Source organism: Peromyscus californicus, unplaced genomic scaffold (assembly GCF_007827085.1).
Source record: "Peromyscus californicus insignis strain IS unplaced genomic scaffold, ASM782708v3 Scaffold_4__1_contigs__length_199733344, whole genome shotgun sequence".
Taxonomy (NCBI): Eukaryota; Metazoa; Chordata; class Mammalia; order Rodentia; family Cricetidae; genus Peromyscus; species Peromyscus californicus.
In genome coordinates this window covers 24,467,696-24,483,242 of record NW_026294562.1, presented here as the reverse complement: position 1 = coordinate 24,483,242, position 15,547 = coordinate 24,467,696, and positions in this window count along the sequence as shown.

Below are 15,547 nucleotides of genomic sequence, written 5' to 3'. Positions count from 1 at the left end.
CTTGGGGGTTTGACAGGAATTAGCAATATCGGTAGAAACACAACCTTTAAAAACCGACTTCTGTTTCCCAGGTCTGCTCACATCAAAAGCTAGAAGCAACGGCAGGTGAGTGATGAGAAGCCCTACCCAGGACCAGAGGTTTCTGCAGAAATGACTAATGCTGGGCCCGAGAAAGGGAAAAGGCAAGGGGAGGCAGTGATGTTGTTTCATTCAAAGTGAGCAAGCACTCAAGACTGATGTCAACAGACAGGGAAGCCACCTTGAAGTGCCACACCAGTTAATCCTGAGAGCATCAAAAAGAATAATGAGGCCGAGGGTGGAGCTCATCTGCTAGGGTTCCCGAAGCCCCACATTTTACCCCCAGCACTGTATAAACTGGATGCAGTAGGTGCATAACTGTTATTTCAGCACTCAGGCAAGGGGAAGAAGAGTTTCAGGTCAGCCAGGGATACACGAGACCCTGCTTCCAACAGGAAAGGAAGGCAGAATCCTGAGAGAAATAAGTAATGATATAGGGGGGAAAGCAGGATGTTCGATGAGATCCCCAAATAATACCAACCAGAAGTGAGGTGTGAAATCTTTTCTAAATAGAATAGTGCCACAGAATAGCCATAAAAATGACTAACATTAGGAAGCAGTTATTTTCTGACCATTTCAACAACACAAGTAAAGCCACCGGGTAAAGGCACTGGGCTGACTAAAACCGCTAGGGAACAGGATAGTTACACAGACTCAAAATAGCATCCTATTGAAGTCCGTATTTAAAGGAAAATAATGTGTCAAATGATCAAACTCACATGTCACCTACAATGAGACAAATTGACCGCATATGCTTCCTGATGGAAGGCGTTGGGAAAGACACAAGGCCACCTCTCTCATGTCCTTGCCAAAGTGTTCTCCTTGAACCTCATCACAAAGAAGCAATCAGACAAGCCCAAAATTGAGGCATATTTTACAAAATAACTTGTCTTCATGTTCAAAAAAAATCACAAGGATGAAAAAGAGGGAAAAAGGCTTTTATGATAATTAAATGCAAAGCGTGTTTCCAAGTTACATTACTTATTTGTTTTTGAGACAGTGGCCTCATTATGTAGACCAGGCTAGCCTTGAACTCCCAGAGATCCACTGGCCTTTGCCTCCTGAGTGCTGGGAATAAAGACATGTGCCACCACACCCAGCTTGATTGGTTTTTTTTATATTTGCATACATTTGTACGTGTACACACACACACACACACACACACACAGAGAGAGAGAGAGAGAGAGAGAGAGAGAGAGAGAGAGAGAGAGAGAGAGAGAGAGAGAGAAAGAGACAGAGACAGAGACAGAGAGAGAGCATGTTTTGGAGACAATATATATTTGAATAGGAACCCGTATTACAGAAGAGTACTATACACTATTACGTTTCCTGTTGACTGGGGTGATGGAAGGCCAGGCCAGCAGTGTTCAACTATGGAGCATCTTGCACGTCTAGTCTGATATGACATTTTTTGTCCCTGCGTGGTAGCACACGCCTTTTATCCAGGCACTGGGGAGACAGAGGCAGGCAGATGTCTGTGAGTTTGAGGCCAGTTTGATGTACATAGTGTGTTCCAGGCCAACCTGGGTTATAAAATAAGACCCTGGCTCAAAATAAATCCCCCCCCCCTTTTCTTCTTGAGTGTGCTGGCTACATTTAGAGGCAGAATGTTCTTGTGCTTTGGAAAGAAATGCCTAACTCACTCTCTCTCTCTCTCTCTCTCTCTCTCTCTCTCTCTCTCTCTCTCTCTCTCTCTCGGTTTTTCAAGATAGGGTTTCTCTGTGTAGCTTTGGTGCCTGTCCTGGAACTCACTCTGTAGCCCAGGCTGGCCTTGAACTCACAGAGATCTGCCTGCCTCTGCCTCCCGAGTGCTAGGATTAAAGGCGTGTGCCACCACCACCCTGTTTTTACTATTTTTTCAAACAATATATTCTGATAAGGATTTTCGCCTCCTCCAACTCCTCCCCAGACCCTCCCCACCTCTCTACCTCCCCATCACCTAGTATCATGCCCTTTCCTTTTTTTCTTTCTCTCTTTAAAAACAACAAATAAATGCTAGACGGTGGTGGCACATACCTTTAATCTCAACATTTGGGAGGCAGAGGCAGATGGATCTCTGTGAGTTCAAGTCAGCCTGGTCTACAAACTAAGTCTCAGAATAACTAGGGATGTTATAAGAGAAACCCTGTCTTGAAAAACAAACAAACAAAGAAACAAACCAAGAACCCAAGAAACACATATACAAAACCCCCAGAAACCAAAATATGTGAGCAAAAGAACAATAGGCAAAAAAATGCCAGGCAAAGCAATATGAGACAAAGAGTCTGCAAAAATACTATTGAGCTCACTTTGTGTTGGTCATCTACACTTGGGCATGGGGTTTATACTGGTTAATATACCCAGTAAGATCCCATTGGTCAAGACTAATTTTTCCTTTGCAAGCAGGTATCACTTGCAGATAGCTTCTTGGTCAGGGGTGGGAGCCCATTTCCATTTCCCCTTCTTAGTGCTGAGACCCAGTCTGGCTTGAACCCGTGGAAGCCCTGTGCATGCTGCTACAGTGAGTTTGTATGTACATCAGTCTTGTGTTTGGAGAACACTGCTTCTTTGGAGTCTTAAAATCTTTCTGCCTCCTCCTCTTCTGCATAGTTCCCCATCTCCGAGGGGAGAGGTTTGATGAAAAGATCCCATTTAGGACTGATCACTCCCCAGACCCTCACTTTCTGAACAATATCCAGTTGTTGAGTTCCGTGTCAGCTCCCATCTACTGTAAGAAGATTCTCTGATGATGGTTGAGTGAGTCACTGACCTATGAGTATAGAAGAATGCCATTAGGAGTCATTTTAATGCTGCCTTCCTTTAGCAGAGCACAGGGTTTGATTTCCCCCTAGGTCCATGGCCTACGTAGTCTCAGATTCTTGGTCATCAGAGCAGTGTTGGGAATGGGTTCTGTCTCACAGAGTGGGTCTTAAATTCAACCAGAGTGGTTGATTTCATCGACAATGTTCATGCCACTGTTGCCTCACCAGCATATCTCACTGGCAGGTCATTGTTGGAGGTCACAGAGTTTGTAGCTGAGTTGACGATTACCCTTCTTCTTTAGTAGCATGCTGAGAACCTTCTAGTACTAGGAATGCTAGTCAGCAGGGGTGGAGTCTCTAGTTAGGAACCAACTCAATTTCTCTTTGCTTGATAAGATATGTAGGTGTTGTCTTCATGATAGGGCCTTACCATCAGTTTATGGAGAGTGGCCAATAGGCTTGATGACTTTTAAAATCAAAAGTGGACTGGGAAAGTAGCTTGTGGTAGAGCACTGGCCTGAAATACATGAGGACCTGTATTCAAGTGCCAGCATGGTGGTGGGGACGGGGGTGGATGGTGGGGGCATAAAATGAAAAGGTTCTGGGAAAGTGAGTTTATGGCTATAAACAACTGTATGGCAGCTTGATCTGCACATGGCAGTTTATCTTGGTTGAGTAGGCAGTGCCACAGGCATAGTGTCTGGGAACAGATGAAAGATCCAAATCTTCCCACAGATGAGTTCCCAAGCTGGAACTCCTCAGGCTGAAGGAGCCCTTCAGCCCCAGACCTGGAAGGTACAGAATCCTCAGTGACTGCCTCCTTCTGCCCCAGAACAGGAACTCCTGGCACCCTCCCAGGTGCCACTTCACAGGTGGAATTCCAGAAGTCTCATCTCCACTGCAGAGTGCTCAAACTATCCTCTAGGCCTAGTCCCATAATTCCAAGATGACAGGGGCGGCGGCAACATGTCTTAATCCCAGCTGTTTTCAGAATCACTTGCAGGGCTGTTAATCCACACGTCAATGGGTTCTACACCCCAAGTTTCCCTTTCAGTCATTCTGAAATGGGTCCCAGAAGTCACATTTCAAAAGAAACGTCCAGGTCCACTGAATTTGGAAAAGGAGTGTGGAAGCCACAGTACATATGACCTTGCAGGAGCTGCCTCTTGCTGAATTCCAACTTTAAAAATAGAGGGAGGAAATGGGGAATAGGTATAACCATATTTCATCATATACATGTATGAAATTTTCAAAAACAAAGAAAAATTTAAATTAAAAAGGTGTCATATAAAATAGTAACAAATGAATAATAAACCACAATTTAAATAAAAAATGGGCAATAGGATAAAAATACACATAAGATACAAGAAGAAGACCTGAGGAAGACACCCAGCATCAACCTTGTGCCTCTATGTGCATGTGCACATACATGCAAGCACATGCCCATGAACATGCACACACACATGCTTGAAGCATGCACACACCACACACACACAACTAAGAAGAAATGGGTCCTGCTCACTCTAGCCACACAAAGATAAATATCTTCTGCCGACAATGAAGGCAGCTGTAAAGTAACACTTAGCGCTTCTGAGTAGGTTAAACCGTCAAGCCTCGGCTTGGGTCTTGAGGTTGGAAAGGTACTTTTATGTCACAGACACTGGGTGTTTGATCAGGAATGTGGTCTGGGAGCCTTCCAGGGGAGTCTGTGCCGGGCTGGCAGGTTCTCAGTACAGCCCAGCCCCTGTCTCCCTGGGCTTCTTAGAGAGCTGTCTGTGCTGTGAGGGAAGGAAACCGTCTAAAAACTGGGTCCATCTGTGGATGTGAGGACTCTGAAATCTGAGGCTAATTAGAACTCAAACCAAACTAGTGATGGTCTAGTTTTCCTCTCTGCTTTAGAGGTGGGAGCTGTGAGATTCAGAAAGCTTTATCACGTATTCGGAGAGCATTAAAATGGGTTCTGAGTCATGACCCAGAGACCAGTTCACCTCACACTTGGTCTTATCTCTGGTCCAAACACACTTTGTGTTGGATATATGTGAAGACGACGAAAGTGAAGCATTGGCCGAAGTGGAAAGTGCTGAGAGTTCAACCCAAGAAATGAGGCCACAGTTGTATGGCAAAAACATGCTTAGTAAGTTTGGGGGTTTCTCCCTCTCTACTTCTTCTGTTAGTCTTTCCCCCAAGTTTAATATTTTGAATGCCTGTGTGTTCTCAAAAGACAACCATATTTATGTCTTTATGAAAATGGGAAATTTCACTTTTGCTATCAGGCTTTTCCTGATTTGGATAAATTAAAAACTAAAACAATAGGGGATGTGGTGGTACACACTTTTAATCCTGGCCCTCGGGAAGCCAAAAGAAAGGCAGGTAGATCTCTGGGAATTTGAGGCTAGCCTGGTCTAAATAAAGCAGTGGTTCTCAATCTTCTTCCTAATGCTGCAATCCTTAAATATAGTTCCTTGTGTTGTGGTGACCCCCAACCATAAAATTATTTTCGTTGCTGCTTCATAACTGTACTTTTGCTACCATTATGAATCATAATGTAAATATCTGCTATGCAGGATATCTGATACGCAATCCCCAAAGAGGTCATGACCCATGGGTTGAGAACCACTGACATAAAGAATTCTAGGCCAGGCCAGGTGGTGGCACACACCTTTAATCCCAGCACTCGGGAGGCAGAGCCAGGTGGATCTCTGAGTTAGAGGCTAACCTGGTCTACAGAGCAAGTTCCAGGACAACCAGAGATACACAGAGAAACCCTGTTTTGGATATATATATATATTTATATATATATATAAATTTATTATATATATATATAAATGAGCAGCCAGGGAGAGAGACCCTGTCTAAAAAAAAGAAAGAAAGAAAAACCCCAAAGACACGACCACGTGTGAAATCTTAAATTGACAAAACTGCATTGAAAATTTAATTAATCAAATAGTTGTGTTTTCAGTATTATTCTAAGTACTGGGGATACAGAAGTTTTATAAAACACACACACACACACACACACACACACACACACACACACACACACACACAAAACCTAAAAATCTGGAAGACTTTCTCTCCTAGATACTGCAGTCCACTAGAAGAAAATACTAGGCATGAATACACTAGGCAATTTGCAGTTATTGCCTAAATAAACACAACTTTAAATGTTAACCATCAAACACAATAAGGCTGGGTGAAAATAGTGTACCACAGAGCACATTTTCTTGTCCGTTCATTTTAAAAAATATTTAGTTTTATTGTGTTCGGTTGTGGTTCCCTGTGTGGGTATGTAGTCCTCTGTAAGAGCAGCATCTGCTCTTGCCTGCTGACCCATCCATCTCTCCAGCCTCTATTTTCTTGCTCTTAAACAGAGCTTGGGAATTGTAAGATGCTAGATAGAACTATTGAATATATTAGCACGTCTGTGTTCCTTTTTAAATAACGAAATCAAACAAATAAGAAAATCTGTGGAGTTTTTAAGATTCCTGGCAATCTTTCTCTTAATGATACTTCTGGAGTTTCAAAGGATTGGCAGTGGGTGCTTTGGGCTTGAGCTCTCCTGAGGAACAAGACACTTGTCCCCTGAGCGCAGAAGATTGTAGTCAGCACCCATCTGTTGACAGAGAACAGAGACCCTCTTGAGTACGCTGAAGAAAGGAGATCCTGCCTTCACAGCCCGAAAGGAAACTACTGAGACATCTGTGGTTGGGAGTCCTGCACAGAGTCCTCCCTCAACCTCTCTTGGCCTCTCAGCTTTCTCTCAGCATGTCACTTCCTCTTGCCTCCCCCCCAGCTTTTTCTGTGTGTTTTAAAGTTTGCTCTCCCACAGTCTCAGAACGGCCGCCGCCCACCCTCAGCTCTGCCTGGATTTTCAGTGGCAGGGCCACCCTCACCTGCACTTGATAATTTCCTTTCCGGGGGGGGGGGGGGCTTATTTTAAGTTCTCAATAGAGAAATGTGACTGCTTTGCCTCATTCAGTCAAACCCAGACACCTAAGACAGAAGTTTCTGTCTGACTTACGGGTGACTGGCGTGTCTTTGGGTTACACATCACTTCTTGTCCCATTAACTGTGGCAAGAGCCAGTGGTGCAGAAATGCTAAGGACAGCAGCCCCCACAAAAGCAGCTGACTCCCCGACAAGGCAGTGTTTGGGGACAAGTGCTACGTTAGTTACTGTAGTGTCACTTTGTCCAAACACCCAACAGAAAGAATTTCAGAGAGGAATGACTAAGTTTGGCTCACGGTTTTCTATAGCTTTCAAGAAGGCACGGAAGGACAGCTCCGTCCATGGCAGCAGGATGTGAGACAGCCGTGTTCTCATGGTGGCAGACCAGGACGGAGAATGGCGGAACCCAGGAGGGCAGGCTTTAACCTTCAGAGGCCCACCCTACGGACCTACTTCTGCCAGCCAAGACCACCTCCTAAAGGTTCCATGAACTCCCCAAAAGACACAACCAGCTGTGTGGTGGTATTTTGCTGTACTCTAATAAAATTTGCCTGAGGATCAGAGGACAGAGCTAGCCACTAGATTAAGTATAGAGGTCAGGCAGTGGTGGCACAAACCTTTAATCCTATCACTTGGGAGGCAGAGATCCTCTGGATCTCTATGAGTTCAAGGCCACACTGGGCTACATAAGATTGATCCAGTCTAGGAGAGAAACAGAGCCAGGCAGTGGTGGCACACGCCTTTAAACCCAGTACTTGGGAAGCACACATGCCTTTAATCCCAGCACTAGGAAGGTTAAGATAGGAAGTGAAATGGATGGGCAGAGAAAAGCATATAAAAACATGAGGAGACAGGAACTAGAGAGCCTTTTGGCTGAGGACTCTGAGGCAGTGAGTCTGAGGATTCATGGAGACAGGATCAGCTGAGGAGTTGGCGAGGTGAGAAGTGGCTGAGACTTGTTTCCTCTGATCTTTCAGCATTTACCCCAATATCCGTCCGGCTCCGGGGTTTTTTTTTTTTTTTTTTTTTTTACAAGACCATTTAGGATTCTTGCAACACAGCTGGGAAACAAGTACTCAAAACATGAGTCTTTTGGAGATAGGGGCAAAATGTTGTGGTTTGGAATGTTCCCCATAAGCTCAGGTTTTAAGTATTTGTCCCCTGGTTGGTAAGGTTGGAGACTTTAGGAAGTAGACCAGGCTTGCAGAAGTCACTGGGGAAGGGTAGGCCCTTTAGGTTATAGCTCTGCTCCTGGTTTCCTCTGCTCCTTGCTTTTTTAGTCCATTACACTATAATCAGTCCCATCTCAGGCTCCTGCAACTGTAAACAGAGCTACGTTTCCATGTCCTCAGGCCATGACGGACTGAAATCCTTGGAATCCATGAGCCAAAATAACTCTTCTTCCCTCAAATGCTTCTGGTATTTTGGTGCAGGGATATGAAAGCAACAATAAAAGGTTGTTTCATATTGTGTTGGCATTTATTCTTGAATTAAGACCTTCAGGGATGACCATACTTGCTCCTGAATCCCATGATGCTTGACTGTGTATGTGAGAGTATAAAGTTAAGGGATGGGGGTCCTCCGAAAACCTCAGAACTGGAACCAGGAACCCAGTCTTTTTGATCAGTTTAAAAAATTCTTTGGCAATTTCACACATGTATATAATAAATTGTTTATCCCAATCCCCATATCTTACCACAGTAAGTCATTATTCTTTCTATCCTCTTTTGTGTCTGACTCACTGATAAATCATGATGTTCATAGACACATATGAAAGAAAACTAGAAAAAGAGAGGCTGCCGGGTTGGTATTCCCTGTCATCCTCAATTTCCATTAAAAAAAAAAAAGATTTATTTACTTATTTGTGTGTGTGTGTGTGTGTCCGTGTGTGAGTGCAGGTGTCCACAGAGTCCATAAGAGGGCATTGGCTCCCTTGGAGCTGGAGTTACAGATGGTTGTGAGCTGCTCAACATGGGTGCTTGGAAATGAATTCAGATCCTCTGTAAGAGTAGTACATATTTCTAACCACTGAGCCACCTTGCCAGCTACTTCAGTCACTTTTGAATTCACTGACAATCTCAACCATCTTATTTAGACTAAGGTTGGGCCAGAGTAGACCCTTGTAGAGGTGACAGGAAAAAATACTTCATTAGGTCATTTTTAGGCTGAGATCATGGTGGAATGGCAATGGGCAGGCTTGTTATGCTGGCATTTCTACTTAAAACAGATTTTTGCTCAGAATGGGACCAAAGGGTGTGATAAGTATAGTTTACCAACCTAGAGGGGACAGTGGGCCATGGAAAACTATAAAAGACCGAAAATTAAGCTCTGAGTAGTCTTCTTGACAGAGAGAAGGTAGCTGAGTGTTTCATCCCAGAAACCCAAGTGATCCAGGAAAGAGGTGGGGTGATGAGGGGGCTGCAGTGTGTCCCTGGAGCCGGAAGATGACAGACAGCAGGCTTTGCAGAGTTGGTGATCAAGGCCTGTACAGACACTGGGGGATGCTGAGCCAAGCTGAGTGTGGACTCAGGTCAGTCAGAGACTATGCAGCTGAGCATCAAGTAAGACTCAGACTCCTTTCCTGGAGAGGTGGAGACAACACCCACTTTCTCGAGTGGTTTGAAGGTTATACATGATGTCATCTGTCAAGTTGAAATCTTAACTATTGTTCAACCAACTATAGCCATAAGAACGTTTGCCCTCAGTTTTCGACAAAACACATTATCTGGTAATATTTCCCTTGGCTTTGGCCATTCAGATCTGTAGTTCTTGACACAACAATGAACAAAAATCAAAAGAGAAGGAAAACATTATTATTACTTCCTTTGAGGTCTCCTCTTCTTTGTAGACGCCTCTTTAATCTGGGCTCCAAGCTTTATTCTGGAGTTGAGGGCTGAAACCTCTCGGAAAGGCAAGACTCGAATTAACATACACACTGCAACTCTAAATGACTAATAAAAAAATACTGTGAGACATGTTTCTCACAGTAAGAACAGAGATGATGATGAGGAAAACAGCTTAAAGGAAACAAAAGTGAATGAAAATGGGAACCAGAGCCCAAGTCCTCGTCTTGCCTTGAGACAGCTTGGCCCTCATGTTTCTCAAGAAGTTCTCTTTGAAGTTGTGACCTCTCTCCTAAGTCCACAGTGTGGGCTGCTGTAGTGATGCTTCTGAGAAGTTCTCCAGCCAAGAAAGATCTCTTGATGCCTTCGGCTTAGATGGGCCTCATCGCCCACAGAAGCCCTTTTAGATATCAGTCCTCTCAGCTCCTGAAGGAAGTTCGGCTCCACGTCTGATTAAGGGAAGGAAATGCTCTCTCCGTTTCATCTTCCTTATAACAAGCTTTCTTGTAGACTGCCTTTAGATCCATAGCCCACAAATAATGACATGGAGACTTCCTATTAATTATGAAAGCTTGGCCTTTAGGCTTGTACCCAACTAGCTCTTATAACTCAAATTAACCCATGTTTTTAAATCTATGTTCTGCCACGTGGCTCGGTTACCTCTCAGTACAGCCCGTCCAACTTGCTCAGAGTGTGCTGGCAAAATCCAAGCCTAGATTCCTCCTCCTCTTCCTCTCTCTCTGGAAGTCCCATCTAGCCTCGTCCTGCCTAGCTATTGACCATTCCGCTCTTTATTAAACCAATCAGAAGGCACTTTGGCAAAGACATGTTTTCACAGTGTACAAAAAGATTTTCCATAATACTCCTTAAAGTTTATTGGGCAAGTAAGCTAACTGCCTTCAAACTCATGTCAGAGTGCAGCATTCCTACCTGCTCCATGTAGCATAAAAATCCAGTGTGTTCGTGTGTATGCATGTGTGTGTGTGTGTGTGTGTGTGTGTGTGTGTGTGTGTGTGTGTGTGTGTGAAATCTAGTGAAAGTCAATGGTTAGATTTAGGAAAGAAGATGTCAGTTATTGTCTTTTTTTTTTTTTTGGATAGAAAACACATGATGCAAAATTTAACAGCTGTCATTATTATGTAAGATGTGGTTTCTGATGCTCTTATAAATGGTTAGTAGAGTAGCCACATGGAAAAATAACATATTCTACAACCCAGACATCTCTAGGCTTATCATTCAGAGACGTTCTTCTGTATCTGTATTAGATGTGCATAAGAATGCTCTGAGCAAGACAGTAAGCACCAAATGTCTCCCAGTGGGAGAATAGGTAAGTAAATTATAGTATTTGTATGGAATAGAAATAGATAGATAGATAGATAGATAGATAGATAGATAGATAGATAGATATAGTGTATACAGTGATGAAAATGAAAATACTAGTCACAGACAACATGGAAACAGTGTTGCTAAGAGACAAATGATAGAAGCCTATAGAGAACCTGACACAGTTTTCTGTTTGTTTAGAGTGCTGACTGTCAAACTCAGGGCCTGAACATGTGGGGCAAGCCCTCTGCCACTAAGCTACCTTATCACCCCATGATGCAGGTTAGGTTTATTCTGTTTTTTGTTTGTTTATTTGGTTGTTTTTTTGAGACAGGGCTTCTTTGTGTAGTTTTGGCTGTCCTGGAACTCACTTTGTAGACCAGGCTGGCCTCCAACTCTCAGAGATCCACCTGCCTCTGCCTCCTGAGTGCTGGAATTAAAGGCATGCACCACTACCACCCAGCTTATTCAGGTTTTGTTTGTTTGTTTTTGAGACAAGATTTCATGTAGCCCAGCCTGGCCTCAAACTCACCAGGTAGCAAAGGATAACCTTGAACTCCTGATCCTCCTGACTCCACCTGAATGGCTTTGCCCATTCAGAACTGTAACTCTTGACACAAAAAAATGATTATATTGCTAAGGTTATCAATGTATGTATGCCACCAGGCCTAGATGAGAGTTTTTATTTACCCAAAAGCAAGCCGGATAAAGCAATATATTACATAAGGATGTTTATATAATAATATTTTAAAAAGATAATAAGAAGCAATATCATTTGTAATGTAACAGGGCAAGAGTGCAGAGGTTCCTTCATCTTGTATGCTTGCTGAGACCATTTCAGGTTTAACTAGAATTTGATCTCCCTGGTGGAAAATCCCATGGAAAATTACTCAACTCTATTCTAGGTACCCAAGGCCAAGATGCCCCAGCTATCTTAGCTTAGCTTCTATTATACTGTCTGCTTGTTCAGAACCTCCCCCTCTAGCTAACAGCTTATTCTAGCTTCTGTTAAACTGCTGGCTTGTGCAAACCTCCCGTGCAACTGCTGGGTGAGATAACAGGTGTGGCTTCTGTCTTTAAAAGCCCCTTAGTCAGTGGGTGGTGGTGATGGCAGCAGTACTGGGGTTGGGGTCAGAGACAGGCCTTTAGTCTAAGTGTTCAGGGCTACTTTGGTACCCAAAAGCCTCAGTGTAGTCCCAGCTGGCCAGAATGAAAACTTTCAATTGGCTATAAACTAGCTGAGTGGTTATCTCTGGTGGGCTCCCTGTAATAGTAACAGCCCCAAATTAAAAACTATCTTTCAACTGCTAAATGGATAAATAAAATATGATCTGGTCACAAAGGGAACATACCACAATGTGGATGAATGTTCCAAATATTACACTTAGTGTGAGATAAGCGAACAAGCTAGTGACAGAGGACCACATACTATTATTACATAGATTGCCAGCGTTCTGCTGAAGATAGCTATAAATGTGGCCCAATATGGAGTCATGAAGTTACTAAAAATATCGTGAGGTGTTTTGACAATTGGGGATGTGTGTCAGATGGATCCTATATCTCTTTCTCCAGTGTGAACCTTGTAGGTGACAATGTTGTGTCACAATGTCCAGAGATGGACACACCTACCACATGAAATTTCTGACTAAGAAAGAGAAAATAGACTCCTGGCTGCCTTGGTGGGTGGAGGGCAGACTAGGAAGGCGCATATAGGGGTGACGGTTATTAGGCATAGCATTCCTTGGAAGGGGGGAAGAGTCTAAATTTGATTATGGTAACAATTGTACAACTGTACAAACATTCTAAAAACCACTGAAATACATACTTCAAATGGGAAGATTATGTGATATATGTAGTATATCTCAGTAAAGCTCTAAAAAGTAGCAAGAGACTTTTAGACAGGAAATTCAGAAGGGCGACATTTACAGGGTTGTTGAGGGGACAGGCCACATGCAAAGATGAGACAAGGTGAGGAAAGGTTCCAGATACGGCATTCACCCTATGCATGTGTGTGTCAGGAGGAGGCACTGGCACTCGTTGTTTTTAAAATAATTATAATAATTATACCACTTTGCACATATGTTGCCCATATCTTATTATAGGTGTTAAATAGTCCATAATAAAGTTTTATCACAACGTTAGGAAGAAATAGAACAGTGGGTCTCCTTCAAGTTGTCCAGCCATTGTTCTCAGTTTTCGTCATGTTCTCCCTTAACATCAGTGTGTTCCACAAGCACAACAAAAATGTGCATTTCCGAAAGTGGTCACATGCTTTGCACACCATCCCCACAGTTTGCTTCACATGTCTCACAGGCTTTCTAGAACTTTCCAAAGCTGGGCAGAGGAGCCTCTCTTATGTTGATGGCTAGGACTCTTTAGTCCTATTCAGGAAGAATGCCGGGTCTAGAGTCAGTCTGTCCCGGTCAGTCTCACAACTTGCCCTTTTATTCTATTCATATTTAGGAGACAAAAAGTCTACCTGAACCAGAGTGGCTCCTTCCATCATTCTCTACCTCCTAGCCAGCATTGTTTCTTCCTGGTATAACCTGCCCCACAGGTCTATGTTTGTTCAGCAAGCTGTAGGACGAGTCCCTTTGCCACATATATATAGAATAGTATGGTGGACATGAATACCAAGCACATTTAGACACTGAAAACATTTAGAACCGTGCCTGGCACATAGTCACATGCACTATATGTGGGCTCTTGCTAGCAGAAGACGGGGCGTCTTGGGCTCTTTCACTGGCCTTCAGCATAGGCTGTTGGACATTGGAGGCTGCAATGCAGATCTTGTACCTATGGCCACTGTGCACAGGAGCAGTTCTGGCTGTTGGATTAATTAATTAATTAATTAATTAATTTCTAGAAATGGAGTAACTGAGGCCAGGAGGACACAAACATTCAGTTTGAAGCGATAAAGCCTGCTGAGTGTGGAGGCATGTGCCTGTGGTCCCAGAACTTAGAAAGCAGTGGTAGGAAGATCACAAGTTCAAGATCATATTCCCTTATATTACCAGTTTGAGACCAGCCCGGGCTCTGTGAAAACTTGTCTCAAAACAACACCACAAAGGAGAAGTGGAGTAGACAGCTGAAAAGATAAAGTAAATAACAAAAAGAGCCAGATCTGGAAATTTCTACCTGAAGAAAACATGTTTGGTTACTGGGCTGTGGGACTAGGTCCCCGCGTAGTGGGAGTAATTCCTTCTGCTGGTCTAGGCTGGGCTGTGTGTGCAGCAAGGCCCCTCCAGATGTAAAGGAATGGTCCCTGCTGCCGTTGGCCAAGTGCCAGATATATTTGCAGCACAAAAATGCAAACTTAAAAGACTTCATTTTCTCTCCAACTGGCAGTTAAGGAGGAGAGAGAATCTTTTAACTTAAAACCCACTCTTTTTGTCCTACACTGTAGTGTTTTCAATTTTTCAAGCCTTATTTTTGGACCTTTCTGAAGGTATTTGGTGTAAAAAAAAAATGTGAAAACAACCAAGATGCCTTTAAAAAGAAAGTGGGGTCCACTATTTAAGCTTTCCCCATACAAATTAAACTTTAATATAATGTTTGGGGTGGAAGGTGGGTCAAGGAATACTGTATTTCTTTCTTTCTCTTATTTTTTGCTTTATTGGATTTTTTTTCCTGTTGAGTCTAGTCAATAATCCACATTCTGCAGCCACCCAAATGTCAAAATGTTTCAAAAAATATATAAAAAAAATAAAGAAATGAATAGAGGGAGTCTTGTTCTTAAGTTAGTTCTGTGTTCCCCTGAACTGTAGGTGAACTCGCCCTGCTTATAAAGGAGCAGCTGTTCCTGCAATTGAAACCATGGTTCATTACAAACTGACCTTGGATTCAGGACTAAAACTTCCTCTATTTTACTACAACTATTCAGACAGGGACTGGAGATAAACAATAATCAAAATCAGGATGGAACTTGACTGGGAAACTCTCTATGTTCTTTGGCTGAATTATAGCAGCTCACGGATTGCCAGGAGTGAGGCAATGCGAAATGACCCCCGAACATTCCCTTTTGAAATGCCGTGGTCCAGGCTGCCAACTTGAGCACACAAAGGCTGATTGTAGCAACTGCTTAAGCATATACTTATAGAAACATTAATTATCACCAATCCTATTTTAAACATTTATAGAGTTGAGATGAAAGGACTCTTTTATATCCATTATATATATATATATATATATATATATATATATATATATATATACATATTTCTCCTTGTTAAAAAAAAAAGTATGATTACAGAGTGTTTGGAGTTTGTTTCTTCTCCCTGGAAATTCTTATTTCTAGGTCTCATTGCTAAAATACTGAGCTCAGTTTGAGGCTTACATGCTAATCAAGTTAGATGTGAAAAGGCAGCAGGAAAAGTGAATGCTTAAGTGGGTGTGATGGAGGGAGCCAGGTGGGGGGGCTCATGCAGTGTGGGAGGTAGGGGCACCTTTGGTGTGCAAAGTTTGGGACTTCAGGGTCCTTGTCTGGAACTGGTAACATTCAGTTTGCTAAAATGAGAAATCTGGGTGAAGACAATGGTTCCCAAGCTTTACAGTTTGCTTTAGAAATGCACGTAATAGTCAGGTATGGTGACACACTTCTTTAAACCCAGCACTC